General features: G+C 38.2%; 1 long non-coding RNA gene across 1 annotated transcript; it reads right to left on the bottom strand.

Moving 5' to 3' along the window:
- Positions 1–583: 583 nt before the first annotated feature.
- On the bottom strand, positions 584–10,300 carry LOC142057072 (uncharacterized). Its single transcript, XR_012660528.1, has 3 exons — positions 9,845–10,300; positions 2,470–2,603; positions 584–1,745 (listed from the first exon to the last, which is right to left on the bottom strand). It is a non-coding gene; the product is annotated as an uncharacterized LOC142057072 (long non-coding RNA).
- Between the last annotated feature and the right edge of the window lie 2,991 nt (positions 10,301–13,291).

Genomic DNA, 13,291 nt, shown 5'->3' with positions numbered 1-13,291 from the left:
CTTTCTCCATGTGCAGCAGTAGCAAAAGCAACAGATCTCTGTTTGATCTAGCATGATGAAATATGCTGTGAATATTGACATTTATCTATCCATAGTGAATACTTTCTGATCTGGATTTATATAAGATGGATAGGGTAGTTGGTTAATAAGCCTACTAAAACATTTATATTACTTTTAGTAGTGATACAGAGTTGCGCACGGCTATTTGCATTTGCTAATTTTACAAGGTAGAGGGGCATATTTAGGAAATTGAAGAAGCAATTTTCTCTGTAGAATGAAGAGTGTTAAACACACTTCACCTATGAATGTCTTTTTAAGAAATCAGTAAAATTCAGGTTTAAAGGCAATTGAAGTTTGGAGTTCAAAATGTCAGTGAAATTTTGAACCTCTGCTGCAATGAAATTGTCCTGTAAACAAAAAGGAAGAGGGAGATGTCAGTCATATAATTTAATCATATTATGATAAAATTCAGTTTCTGTCTCTTTCAAATTTTCTCTAAAGCTGTTGATGGTGCCTAAAAGAAATCAAGGGACAGGCAGTCATGTAGTAATGCAGACAGCTTCCTCTCCACCACCAAGACTACGCATATTTTCAGTGTGGGGGTGAAGGGATGCTTCAATAGCCACAGAAGTTTCACTTAATTTCCACATCATTTTATTAGAAAATGTGTATTTTTAGATGTTTTATTTTTCTGACAACGTTTATGAACTTGGATTCAGTTTACTTTATTTACTATCACAGCTGTCACTAGACTATACAAATTAGGGGTAGTTGCACTTACAAATTTAGGCAAACTGAGGCAAGATATTTAAAAAGAACTAAAATGTTTATTAAACCAACTGGCGTAATTAATTTCCAACTAATATGCTCAGAAATTGTAGCTAGGTGTACATTCTTCATTGCTTCAGGAATGCTTTGTGTGTCCAAAAGTGCCTGCTTTTTTCACTGGTTGGTTTAATTAAAAAAAGACTATCTATAGACTTTGTCTTATCTTTGTACCAAAGTGTCTTCGTTTCACATGTCTGGCTTTTGTCATATTTAGGATCTCCATGTATAATTTGTTAGCAGGAGATACATCATAAAATTACTTTTCGGGTTGCATCAGTTATGAGCTGTATTTGCATCAAATACAATTTTTTTGTGTCACAAGGAAAATAATTTCTATAAAGTTTGAGATTCTGCAGCAGCCAGTTCACAGAAGGAAAAAAACTAAGAGCAGTCGACTTTGTTTTTTCAGTTCCTAGGATCACCTCAGTTTCACTTTAGTAAGTTCTACAAATATTCTTCATTTGAGACTCAACTTGTTGCTTGCAAAGAAACCTTCAGTTGCTATCTTAATAATGCTATGTACCAGCACTACACCTTGCCCTGCTGGCTGGTGAATCATAACTAGGTTGGCAAGCTGAATGCAGTGGGTGAGGCTCCCAAACAGGCAGTTACCCATGGCAGCCTGCTCCAAGTATGGGAAATATAGACTTGGCTGTAGGGCAGTACTGGTCAGGAGTGCACCCGCCTGGGGTCCATCCTCAGTGTATGAGGCTTGACAGTTCTGCCTGGCACAGCAGGTGGATGTATGATCTTCAGTATTGCTCATGGTGGTTATTATCCGTCGATGATCTGAACTGCTAGAACTGACGCAGCTGATGTCGGAGCTCTGTTACAGGTTTTGGTAGTTCAAGTCTGGAATTCTAGTAGAGTGTGTGTGCCTTGTCCACATCTGTACTCCATGTGATCCACGTCAGCAACTGTTGAGATGAAAGTGAGATAAAGACACAAGGGGGTAAGGTGATGTGTTTTTTAATTAGCTGGAATTTTAACAAGTAGGCTAATATTATAGCACAGACACGTGAAGAAGATAAAGGCCTCTCTGTGTCAGTTCCAGCCCACAATATTCTTAACAGACCCACTGCACATTTCATGTACAAGAGGAGCCCAGTTTCTACTCTTGGAGCAGCCGAAAGCACTTCTTATATCACAGAATACTTCTCAGAAATTATTAGTGCTTGAGTACAGTTGTTATTTAGTTATAAAATAGATCTGGCTTTTTACTTCTTGGCTCTTAACTTACACTTCTCCAGCTTTGGTGTGCATCAGCACTATCTTGGCTCATTTATTTGATCTTTGCATGGAGATTGAGAATTTGGACACATACAGTCAGTTCATGCCTACAAGATACATTTTTTCCGTTATTCTTCTGTCCAAAATCTGTTCTACTTTTTCAATAGAATTGCTTGTTCTTCCCTTTTCAAAACTGAAGAGGAAAAATAACATCATAAGAATGGATAGCCTGAGCCAGTGGTCACAAACTGTGTCTTGAGAGGTTCAGATAGGACATTAGAAAAATATTCTTCACTACCATGTTAGTGCAGCACTAGAAGAGGTTACTGAAAGAGGTGGTGTCATATTCCCCTTGGGAGGATTTCTAAATTCAGCTAGCCAAAAAGGTAACCTTAGGTAACCTTAGCTGACCTGGTACAGTGTTCCTTGTAGTCCTTCTCAGAGAAGGGAGTCGAACTAAATGATCTCCAAAGGGTCCTTCAGGTCCACACTTGTATGATTCAACCAATATAAACATCAGGGGATGCATAACTGCAAGGTTTTACCTAGTAAATGATAAATGAAGTAATATCAAAATAGGTTGACACAAAATGTGCAGAGGTTTAGAGACAGTGCTAGGTCAGGCCTAGAGCAGGTTAATTCACCAATAAAGGGCAAGCGCTATGTTTTTATGAAGGATAAAAATCAGATCACTTACTCCTCTTGGATTGTTCCTTTCCTGTTGACTTCAGAGGGGCTATTAACGGAGTATATTACTTATCCAATACAGATAGTCTCTCTAGGCACCTTATTCTACTCTAATCTTTTCATGATGAGCCTATTTCCTTCTCTAACTTTGATTTTTAGGCGCTTTTTTTCCCCACCATTTCCTTTTTTTAATCTATGGGCATAGAAAAGTGACCTCATAGTTTAAAGACAAAGACCATTAATTCTTAACCTCTTCAGAATTACAGGTTGTTTTGGCTGATGTATCAGTAAACTTCTTCGAATTGTCTCCTTTATCAGCTTGAAGTGGGTGTGTTTCTGTTGACCAAAAAATTCAATCTCTAAATAAGATTAAATTAAGAAAGAATATCAAGAGCCCTCCATGGTCTGTTTCACATCCTACAGTCATTATAAATACAAGTGTACTGAGACTGTTTTGTGTATCTTAAATTTGAGGATAAAGTATCTTTGGAAGATATTTAAATTTTGCAAAGATCTTCTTTCATGAGGGTTTTGAAAATGAAGTTATAGTTCTTTTGCTTTAAATTTAATTCATTTATTAAAACTGTCAAGTGATTGCAACACTAATTAGATTCATATTGCATGGGATATTTAGATGGACTTGTTGCATCTACACTTGTTGATTTTTTCCACTAGATGGCATTATGAATTAACTGCAAGTTAATTTATGAACTTAACTATAACTGTGCACGCTAAAGATTTAAAAAATCAGAAATGTTCTGTTGTGCTTGCTCTTATTGTATGCAAGAGTGAAAGAACTGTGGCTTAAAAATCACTTGACCTACTACCTAACACTAACGCAATCCATCCTTAATGCATCAGATATGGATTTTCTCAAAGCAGTAAAGGAAGTCAGCCATGGCAACAATATCTGATCCTGTGTGCAGTGCGCCTTTTAGAACAAAACTTGTCCAACCTTTTCTGCATTTAATGTTTAAAGAGTGACTTCAGTGCTTCAAATTGCTTCCTTTCTGACTACATGGCTTCAACTGAAGTGATAGGAAGTATCCTAAGTAAAGCTGCAATGCTGAAGATTGCTTATAAATACAGAGCCTCATATGAGCATTTTTTTATTTAGTAGCTAATTCAGGATATCTTATCAGTATAATTTATCACTGCAAGTTTAATATAGATATGCTGCTGTTTCCTCCACCCAGATGAAATGAACTATTAGCGATCCCTTACAAAATTATATGGCGCTCAAGAGTGAGGTTTCTAGAACTTAAGGTTCCTGACCAGTGAAGCAGCATCTGATGTGGAGCAAAGGTCTGGTCTAATACCGTCAAAAGAATTGACTAGTGGGATTTTTGTTTTAATCCCAAGATCTGTGGTGACTAGACAAGGAGAAATCGGCAGTCCCAGCAGCAAGAAATCAACAGCAAGGATTTGGTATGTGAGAAGCAAGGAAGCAGTACTAGTGGTCTGGGGGTGAAGAGGGAGGAAGTGAAACAGGCAGATAGCAAAGCCAAAGGTGAAGGAAAAGAGGAACCATGGAGGGAGAAGAATGTGGTGACGGGATGGCCCAAATTTTTCATACCAAGCTTGCTGATGTTTTTTATGCATGCTAGTGTGTGTAGGTACATGGGTATTAATTTTAAATCTGTATTCTGGGAGAAAAGAAGTGATCCTTCATTTTAAATTTGCCTTCCAGAACTAGAGATAGTATTCACAAGAGGGCTCATCAAATTGCTGATCAGATACCTATTAAATAGGGTACATTTCCCTGCATTCTGTATTCTAAGCTGGCTTTTTTCTTGATTCTTTATGTAGAATGTAAGAGACTCCAGGCTGGAAAGGGGTAATCTAATATAATAATGTTTAACTGTAAGAAGGGGTCTAGGATCCAAGCTGGATGAACCAGTTCAGTTAGCCTGGGCCAATAATGGAAAAGCATCCAAGGCCAAGAAAACACGTAAATACTAGCTTAGTATTAAATAGGTCTTTTAAATTCTCACAGTGATCAAACACATAATAGAAAAGTAGTTAAACTTGTGCTTAAGTTTGTCTCTGAACCAGGCTTTTGTGAAGAGGGCATACCAATGCCACTTGTAAAAACTTATCAGAAACTTTGCCATACATTCAGGCTGTTAAACTACTTGTGTTTTCAATTTAAAACTTTATTTTACTTGTGCTACCCACTGAGCATTTATAAAGTATAATTTTAATTGTCCCATGATGTGCTGTAGATGATGTAGATGTAGATGTAGAGATGTAGATGATGTAGATGTGACTCTTTGACATAGAAGTGCCCGGATTGTGTTTGCCAGTGATGGTCAACATGATTCAACTCTTGTAACACTGATATAAAATATACGTCATGAGACCTGCCTTCAACCACAATGCTCTTAAGCTTTTTGGAGGGTCAGTAGGGTGGGCATCAAGGAATCTTGGACAGGCATGCATCTCTTTCCCAACACTAACCTTTCACAATACCCTAGCTCATGTTGCAGAGGCCAGAATCTGTTCACAGGTACATCACTCTATGACGGAGACTGTAGCACAAGTTAATGCCGGTGGTAGTATCTGTCACTTCCTGTCATGCTGAGGTATGGGACCATTTCCTTATTCCAACCAATTCAGGATCACTCTCTGCTCTTTTGAGATACATTTACATGGGGGCTTTGTCCTTCTCCAGCTTTTTACTATGAACAGAGGAAGGCACGACCAACTAGGGAGGAGGGGTGCAACCCTGCTCAAGTCCTCTGATTGCCTTGCTCTGAAGGCAGAGACACAAGGACACCAGCAATGCAAGGAGGAGAACAAGGCTAACATGGTACATCTCACAAATGTCACAGTACTAACGTTGCCTAATAATTTTGGTTTTATTTGCTTTTGCATACCTTTGGAATTGCAGTAGCATCCTGCAATAATATCTGTACTTTTAAGTGACCAACAGCCAGGCTGTGAAGCAAACAAAAGGCAGGAGCACATACTTGGCAGCTGGCTCAGTAGGGGATTCTGTTTCATTCCTGGCAGCACAAGTCTTGACAAACTTGTGATTCTACTGGACCTAACTGTAGGCATCCAGACATTGATGTCTGAACATTATTATTTCTGGTGCCCAAAGGTCAAAATATACTTGCAGTGTGCATGGCTTTTATGTTGGGGGGGGGGAATTTTAAAAGGCAAAAAAACCCACCAACAAACCAATAAAAGAATTAGAAGTCTCCATGGGAACACAGCAGAGGGTCCATCTTCCTGTGGGAGCCCTCCTTTGCTATTTCCTGGCCAGCTCCCTAGCACGCAGGTGAGTGTCTGAAAGAGGCAGTATACACAAAGTATAGTAATACAAGTGAGAATGAAACAAATTCTGAGATTTTGAGTGAACTACAAAGAAGCATGTAAAACAGACTAACAGAAGTCGTCATTTCACTATATTTCAGTTATATTGTTGAAGCCCCTACAAACTGCAAGTATGGACTAGGATATAGTTCCACTGAGTTAAAGCAACTGGTTTCCTTTTGTCACTTGAGATAAAGAGATTGAATGTAGGTTTTAGTTGGATAGTACTATTAGAAATTAATTATCGTTAATTGTATTATTGGTTAATTTTTATAAGCACACATATTTCATTACTAGGATCCAAAACCTGAGAGCTTCACAAATGGTATAAGATCTTATTACTAATTAGCAGATTTTAATATTAAAAAGATTAGTGTCAAGGACTATTTATTTGGTAAATGGTGAGCATTTACTGAAAATCAACATACAAACACTAGTATTTGAAGTGTGTATTCTACACTGTGATCCAAATGGTAGTGCTCAAAGCCCCCCAGGGGATGCTAATATATTCAATTGTTTAAGAATATACAGTGGAGATGAGCAAGTGTATCAGAAAAGTGGATATTTGGGAGCATGTATTTTCTTTCTGTTCCTAAAAATGATATATTACTAGAGACAAAGGAATTTTTAAGAGACTCATTCACCAAACAATGAACTGTATGAATGTGTAAAATATTCATTACAAATCCACCGTACTTAGCAACAGTTCAACCCAGTTGTACTTTGACATTGCAGCGTCAGCCACAAAATCAGATATCACAAGTTTGCGTCACTTACCGCAGGCAAAATCCATTTCAATCAATATGAAATAAGTGCTCTATGTGTATATTGCAACCACTGTTTGGTGCTCCACTTAGAACTACAGGTTGCAATTTGTAGTGCATTCACAGTAAGCTGCACAAACATTATTAACAAATTTGTGATTTATAATGCAGCGCTCTTTTTTGAGGCACCATACTGACATGGGCTATCAGTCATAATCCAGAATCAGCACTCTAAACTGCCTTTTCTTGCATTTAATTACTGAACTCTGGGCAAAGTTTACCTGTAATTCCTCATTTAATTTGGGCTGTCTTTCCAGTGGCTCAAAACTACTTTTTGAACCATCACTTGATAGATCTCTTCTGAAATTACTCGATTTCCTGGTGACTTCAGTGGGCTTTCTGATGGGTTCAAAATGATTAATTATAATAGAGCAGCGTACTTGTAAAACACCTGCAATATTTTTAAATCATGAAAAATGTTAACATTAAATATTAGGTTGAAATGAATGGCAATGTCCTGAAGGGGAAAATACGTTTCATTTAGGAAGTAGCTTTGTTTATGGCCTTCACACTCAGAAGTAAACACGGATGTTTTGGTGTATCTGCAGTACAGTCCTGGCTGTAGCCATGACCAAGACAGTGCACATTTCTTAATCTTTTTCAGCAATTAAAGAAAAAAAAAATCAAACAAACTAGTAAAGCAGAGTTAAACACAGCCACAAAGTCATGGATCTTTTTTTAGGAATTGTGAAGGAGGTTGTTCATCCTGAGAGGATGTTGTTAAATTCCAAATGTTGGAATTAGAAAAGAAAAAGACAGTACTTGCCTTCTTCTAAGAGGAAAACTAAGTATGATAGTTGAGAAAAGAATTAAAGTCACAATCAGCAGTTGCATTGGATAAGTCTTTTGTCTGGATTTCATATGCACAAGTTTTAAATCAGAGTGCACCTTAAAGGCTTCTCAGTGAAAATACATTGGGGTTTTTTAAATGGCTAACATGATTGTTTAGCTGTACCCATAGTGTAAATTTACTGAATATTTTTTAAAAACACACACTTTAAGACCGTAACTTAGTGGTGCTTTTATGCTTGCTAGAGCATATGGAACCAAAATTACTCCTCAGTGGAGTCCCTGAGTTAGTGGTCTCACTCCACAGTGCTTTCAGTATAAATCTTGAAGCCATTCTTTCTGTGCTTTCTTTGTGTGCACATACAATTGTTAGTAGAGGTTGTTGCATGTAAATATAAGCAGGACTGAAGGGAACGCTCAGGTATGAATGCAGAATGTTAGCATTTCCTTAACTTAGTAGTGCTACTAATTCCAATGGTCCTACTGTGTTTTAAAGTTAAGCATTAATTTAAATATTTATTAGCGAACATGAAGCAAAGCACAGGTTTCCACGTGTATGTATCTTATTGGGAAAACAAACAAAAAAAATTCTTAAAAACCATGGTAAAAATGTTAATGAGTAGCCTTCTAAAGGAGAAAAGCCAATACAGCAGGTAATATTCTTTCCTATTCCACTTGCAGAACTCACGTGCTAAAAGAAAATGATCAGAGCTGGTTGACTGCGTTCAGTTATGGTGTAAGCCCACCAAAATGATTAAGTTTTCTAGTCAGTGATTAATTTGACTTTGGAATAATATTTATTTGTAAAAGTAACTAGGATCTGCAAAACTTTTCTTGTAGTTGAAGCATTATTTCTAGAGGTGTTCTGTGTTATTAATACAGTTTTATGTTGCTCGGCATTGTTGGTTTTCTAAAGTAATCCAAGTCCTAGCCACTGTCATGCTAGGACTTGAAATAAGTGGGCACATCAACCATGTTGTTGTAACTATGCTTAAGTACCTGCTATGTACCTGTTATGTAAATGTCTTACTGCAGATTTCTAAATGCTTTTTTAGTCAAGAGCATATTGAAATGCATAAACCCATTGTATGTATTCACATATCAAAATCTAAGCATTCATCACTTTAGCTGAAGAGTAAAGAAATGATCAGATAATTTTGAAAGAAAAGAGGTACCAGTTTTGCTGTCTGGTTAACACCTGTTAGAATTTTGCAGTTTGGATATCACTTTTCAATCAAATTGCTAGGGAACTTGTTTTACCTAGTAATACTTTACTCATTAAGTTATCTTAATACAATGAACTACTAATAGGATATTCTGTAAACCTTTACTGAATAACAGTTCTAAGCCTGTGGAGCAGCAGTACGGCCTCTTCTGTGTTACAGAAATGTAGTCTGACCTCTAGCATCACCTTCTTATTCAACTGTGCATTTGCTTGTGACCAGACAACACAGCAATACTTCCAGCTATATTCATATCAGATTTGCTTGAAGTAATGCTAACCATCACGTAATCCTCAATAGTGCTAGTCTTCACTCAGAGACAACACCAGTGGGAGGGTATGAGTGTCGTGACTATCTCCTTACAGTCCCCCAGCAACAGCCAGTGTTTTTTCCAACTGACAGCATGTTCTGTGAGATGTTTGCATTAAGGTGGTAATCATTTGGCTAAAAGTTTCCTTTGATTGATGATACGGCTTCTGTGGAAGAAGTGGAATGAGTAAAAGCTTTAATATTTGGATCTTTCTTAATTCCTGTGATAATCTGAACTGTATTCTCACTCTGGTCCATAATTTTACTATCTTGTGGATTTCAAAAGTAACATTTTTTAGGCATAAATCCTATTTTGGAATTTATGTGGAAAAATAAATCCTGAAACTTAAAGACAGAAAAATGTTTGTATATGAACTCAGCAAGTGAAAGCAGGCTCCAGAAATCCTCTGTGGAGGCATTCCTCTGCCAAGCTCCCTCTTCCAGATGAATGAATAAATGCAGCTGCAGTCCTAAACCCTAAACATTTACATCGTAAACATCTGCATAGTTGGAAAGGTCTGTCCTTTGGCACTCACTGCTGTAATCTACAGATATCAATATCCCTGCCTCTCAGAAACTCAGTAAATGCATCAACAGTCCAAAGCCATGGCTAACCATTTGCACAACACTTACTGGGAGCCAGGGTTTCATCTTAGTTCCTTGCAGAAGATCTCTTTGGTGACAGGGATTCCCAGCTACTCAGAAATGATGGAACATAAAACTTCATGCTCAAGCAGATCTTGAGGACCCAGGAAGAAGTCTGTTTCATTAGCCCAGTCCTAGTAACGCAGAGGAGGTATAGGCACCATTGTGCAGAGTTCTAGAGGCATGTGTAGGAATTTGCTGAAGTAGGTGAACAGATACTAGGTTTTTTTCTGTTGGATCCTTGGCTTCCTTTCCAAAGCAGCGAAAGCTATGAGAAGACCATTTTTATCCCCAAAATTCAGACACTCCCGAACAGTGGCACAGAGAAGCAAGCCTCTGCAAGGAAAGAAAAGTGGGGATTTCAGTGTCTAGCACTCAGGGAAAAAAAACTGTTAAGACATATTTGGCAACAGTGACTAACCTTCTAAATGATTGCAACAGTCTCAGATGTTACCATGGGGTATTAACTTGAAAATGATGGCTTTTTAATACCAGTATCTGTAAGCTTCATTCCCTCTGTTCTTTCTGGCCCACATTTATGCTACTGGTATCTGTCTGGTTGCTCCCACGGCACAAGAGTGATGCTTGGCCTGATACGTGCTTAAATGGAGTCTTTTTTTTTATTATTTGTTTTTGTCTACAAATGGAAAAAAATTTCTATTTTACTTGTACTCACATCTTGGAAAATACCTACTTAATTAATGTTTTTGGTAGAACATTTCTATGCAAGAAAAATACATGGTAATTGTAAATTGCAGAATTGCAATTGTAGTGTATTAAGAAAATAATTATGTTATTTGAATGATAGCCATATATTGTTCTTTTTCTTTAGAATACTAGCTGAATTTCAACAATGTAATATTTTCTAGAATCCTGAAAATAAATGAGGATTTTTACGGCTTAACTTACACAGCAGAGAACATGGTCAGGAATTTGGCATAGGACACTTTGTTTGCTTTCACCACAGTGTGATTCATCAGAACTCTTGCTAGGCTGGTAGTCAAAAAGCAGTTCAGTGCACTGCCAAAGGCGTCAGCAATCTTGGCCACCGTTACACTATAAATTTTAGTGACACAACTGTGGTGGCTGTGGCATGTCTAATAGAGAGACCGCCTGGCAAGCATCATCCTGAGCTTGTACAACCATGAAGCTTCACTATGCAAATTTAATAACCTAGATCTTGGAAGCATTAGAGATGCATCACATCTGAGCTAAAAAACCCCAACTCTGCAAGGCTAAACTGACTCTTGACACAATCCAGCATCAGCTCTGATGTTTGACTAAACAGAGGCTCTTTCACTTGTTTGTTTCTGCAAAGACTTTTCAATAACCAAATGAAAAAATCTCCTCTACTTGTCTTCAGTATTTAATGATGAATACAGCTGCACTGCTGCCATCTTGAGCTGATTTAGTTGGCTCTAGGCTGGAGATGTGTGTACCTTTTCTCTTGCATTCTGTAAATGTGTCTAAATGAAAAGCAGACATTGCAATCCAGCTAGATATGCAAGCCATCAGGAGTTTAGACAGTCACACTGGAGTGTTTGGTACCTGGCGTTTAAGAACAGGGAATCCTAATGCCACCCACTCTCTGGGATACATCTTCATTAAAGACATTGCTGGTGTAACCATAGCTGGACATGTCCTCCTGGTGTATCTATGCTAGGTATACTCATGTCTTCCTATCAAAAATAGCATCCACTCTAAAGCACTGGAGATTTATGTATGGAAAGTGCTACATGGGAACTGCATAATGTTATTCCTCATTACAAGGAAAACCATAACCATTGTTATTATTCCCCATTAGAAGGGAAACCATGCCACTTCCATTAAAGTCTCTGTTCTCTGGAGTCCCAGAAGAGGGTTAAGTTCTGTGATCAGGCTAATTTAATAGGAGAGGTTTAATTATTTGATACCACACAAAAAAACCAGAATTACCGACTTTTGCATCCTTTCCAAATGTGACATTTCCAAGCAGGTCTGCAATGGCAGTCTCAAAGGACCGGTGCAGTTCCCCAGCACAGCCAAAGGACAACCTGTTGCTAAGCAACCAATGTAAGTGTGCTGCTCGACATTTATTTCATTTGGAAAGAGGCATATTCTTTAAGTACTTCATCTTAGCTGCTGAGCACAGAGAGTTTTCCAGTTGTTTTTCCAGGGCTGTGCACATGTGTAAAACAGCCAGTTTTCACAAACGAAATGTGCAATTTAAAGAGCAGGTGCCAGAGAAGAACATGCAAAACTGAAGGTTTGAAAAACTGACACAAGTATTTTAGCACTTTCTAACCTCAGTGTCCTGAATTTGTCTCTGTTTCTGTGTTCATCCTACCTGAAAACAGGCTGCCTTGATAGCATGTATGTGGCAGAGCTGTCCGCAGAGTTTAGCAATGGTTGTCGACGCACCCTCTTTTGAAGAGTGCTGTGTCATGGTTTCCCCACTGATATGAGGAAATACTTTGTCCCTGATGAACAAAGGCCAGAACTGGACACCCACATTCCAGCCTGAAGACTCCAAATCTCTGATTCTGTAATCATTTCAGAAAAGCAGCTAAATAGTGTTGGAAAAGAGCATTTAATGCCCTACCTCTAACAACTCTCTCACTTCAGTGCTTGTCCTTATTGTGAAATAAAACCCTGTAGTTCTGCTAGACTTGTGGCTGCATATCTGAAAACAGCCCTGGCCTGAATAGTCTCTAGCTAAATTGATGTGAAGGAGTTGTTCCTCACGTTTTCCTGTCTAAACCCACACAAACAGAAAGTAAATAATGCACCAAAAAAAAAAAAAAAAAAGGAAGTTGGTTAAAATCAAGAATGCAGTTTAATTTCTAGTGGTCAGAATAAATGCATATTTTATTGCATGGAGTCTTAAAGACACATATGCCATGCATAAGTGTACTGAGATGGGTGGGGCATGCCATCTCAATGTATGTCCCACTTTAATGTATGGAGGAGGCTGCTTTTGGCTGGGAAGAAGTCTGCATGCATTTTAGTTCTCCTCTCTGGCAGATGTACAAAGTACATTCATTGACTGATCTTTTCTTTTTTTCTGACTAGCTTTGTGGTCTCATCCAAATGCTCTAGGATGTCAGTTATTTGTGGGTAGCTCAAGAATGGGTATGGTTCAGGTCTTACACAGGCCCACAAATGGTAAAATATAACTTGCACTAGGACACAAACTCGGCATAGAGACTGAGAGGCATAAGTTATCAGGCAGATTGTCCAAAATATCAGGGAAGCTGTCCTGTTCTTCAAACCCACGTGCTCAAAGTAGGTAGGGTGCCTGGTTAACTGAAGATGCTTTTTTCAGTAGCCACTGACGGTCCTTCTGCTCGTGATCCAGTGGGTCATATCGGATATAGACAGATGTCTTACTCTCCTTTTGATCAAGCGAAATTGATACAGATTTTGCCTTTGACTGATACAGTTTCCAAATGATGT

Source organism: Phalacrocorax aristotelis, chromosome 5 (genome assembly GCF_949628215.1).
Source record: "Phalacrocorax aristotelis chromosome 5, bGulAri2.1, whole genome shotgun sequence".
Taxonomy (NCBI): domain Eukaryota; kingdom Metazoa; phylum Chordata; class Aves; order Suliformes; family Phalacrocoracidae; genus Phalacrocorax; species Phalacrocorax aristotelis.
The sequence above is the reverse complement of the archived record's forward strand: the minus strand, read 5'-3'. Positions and strand labels throughout refer to the sequence as shown.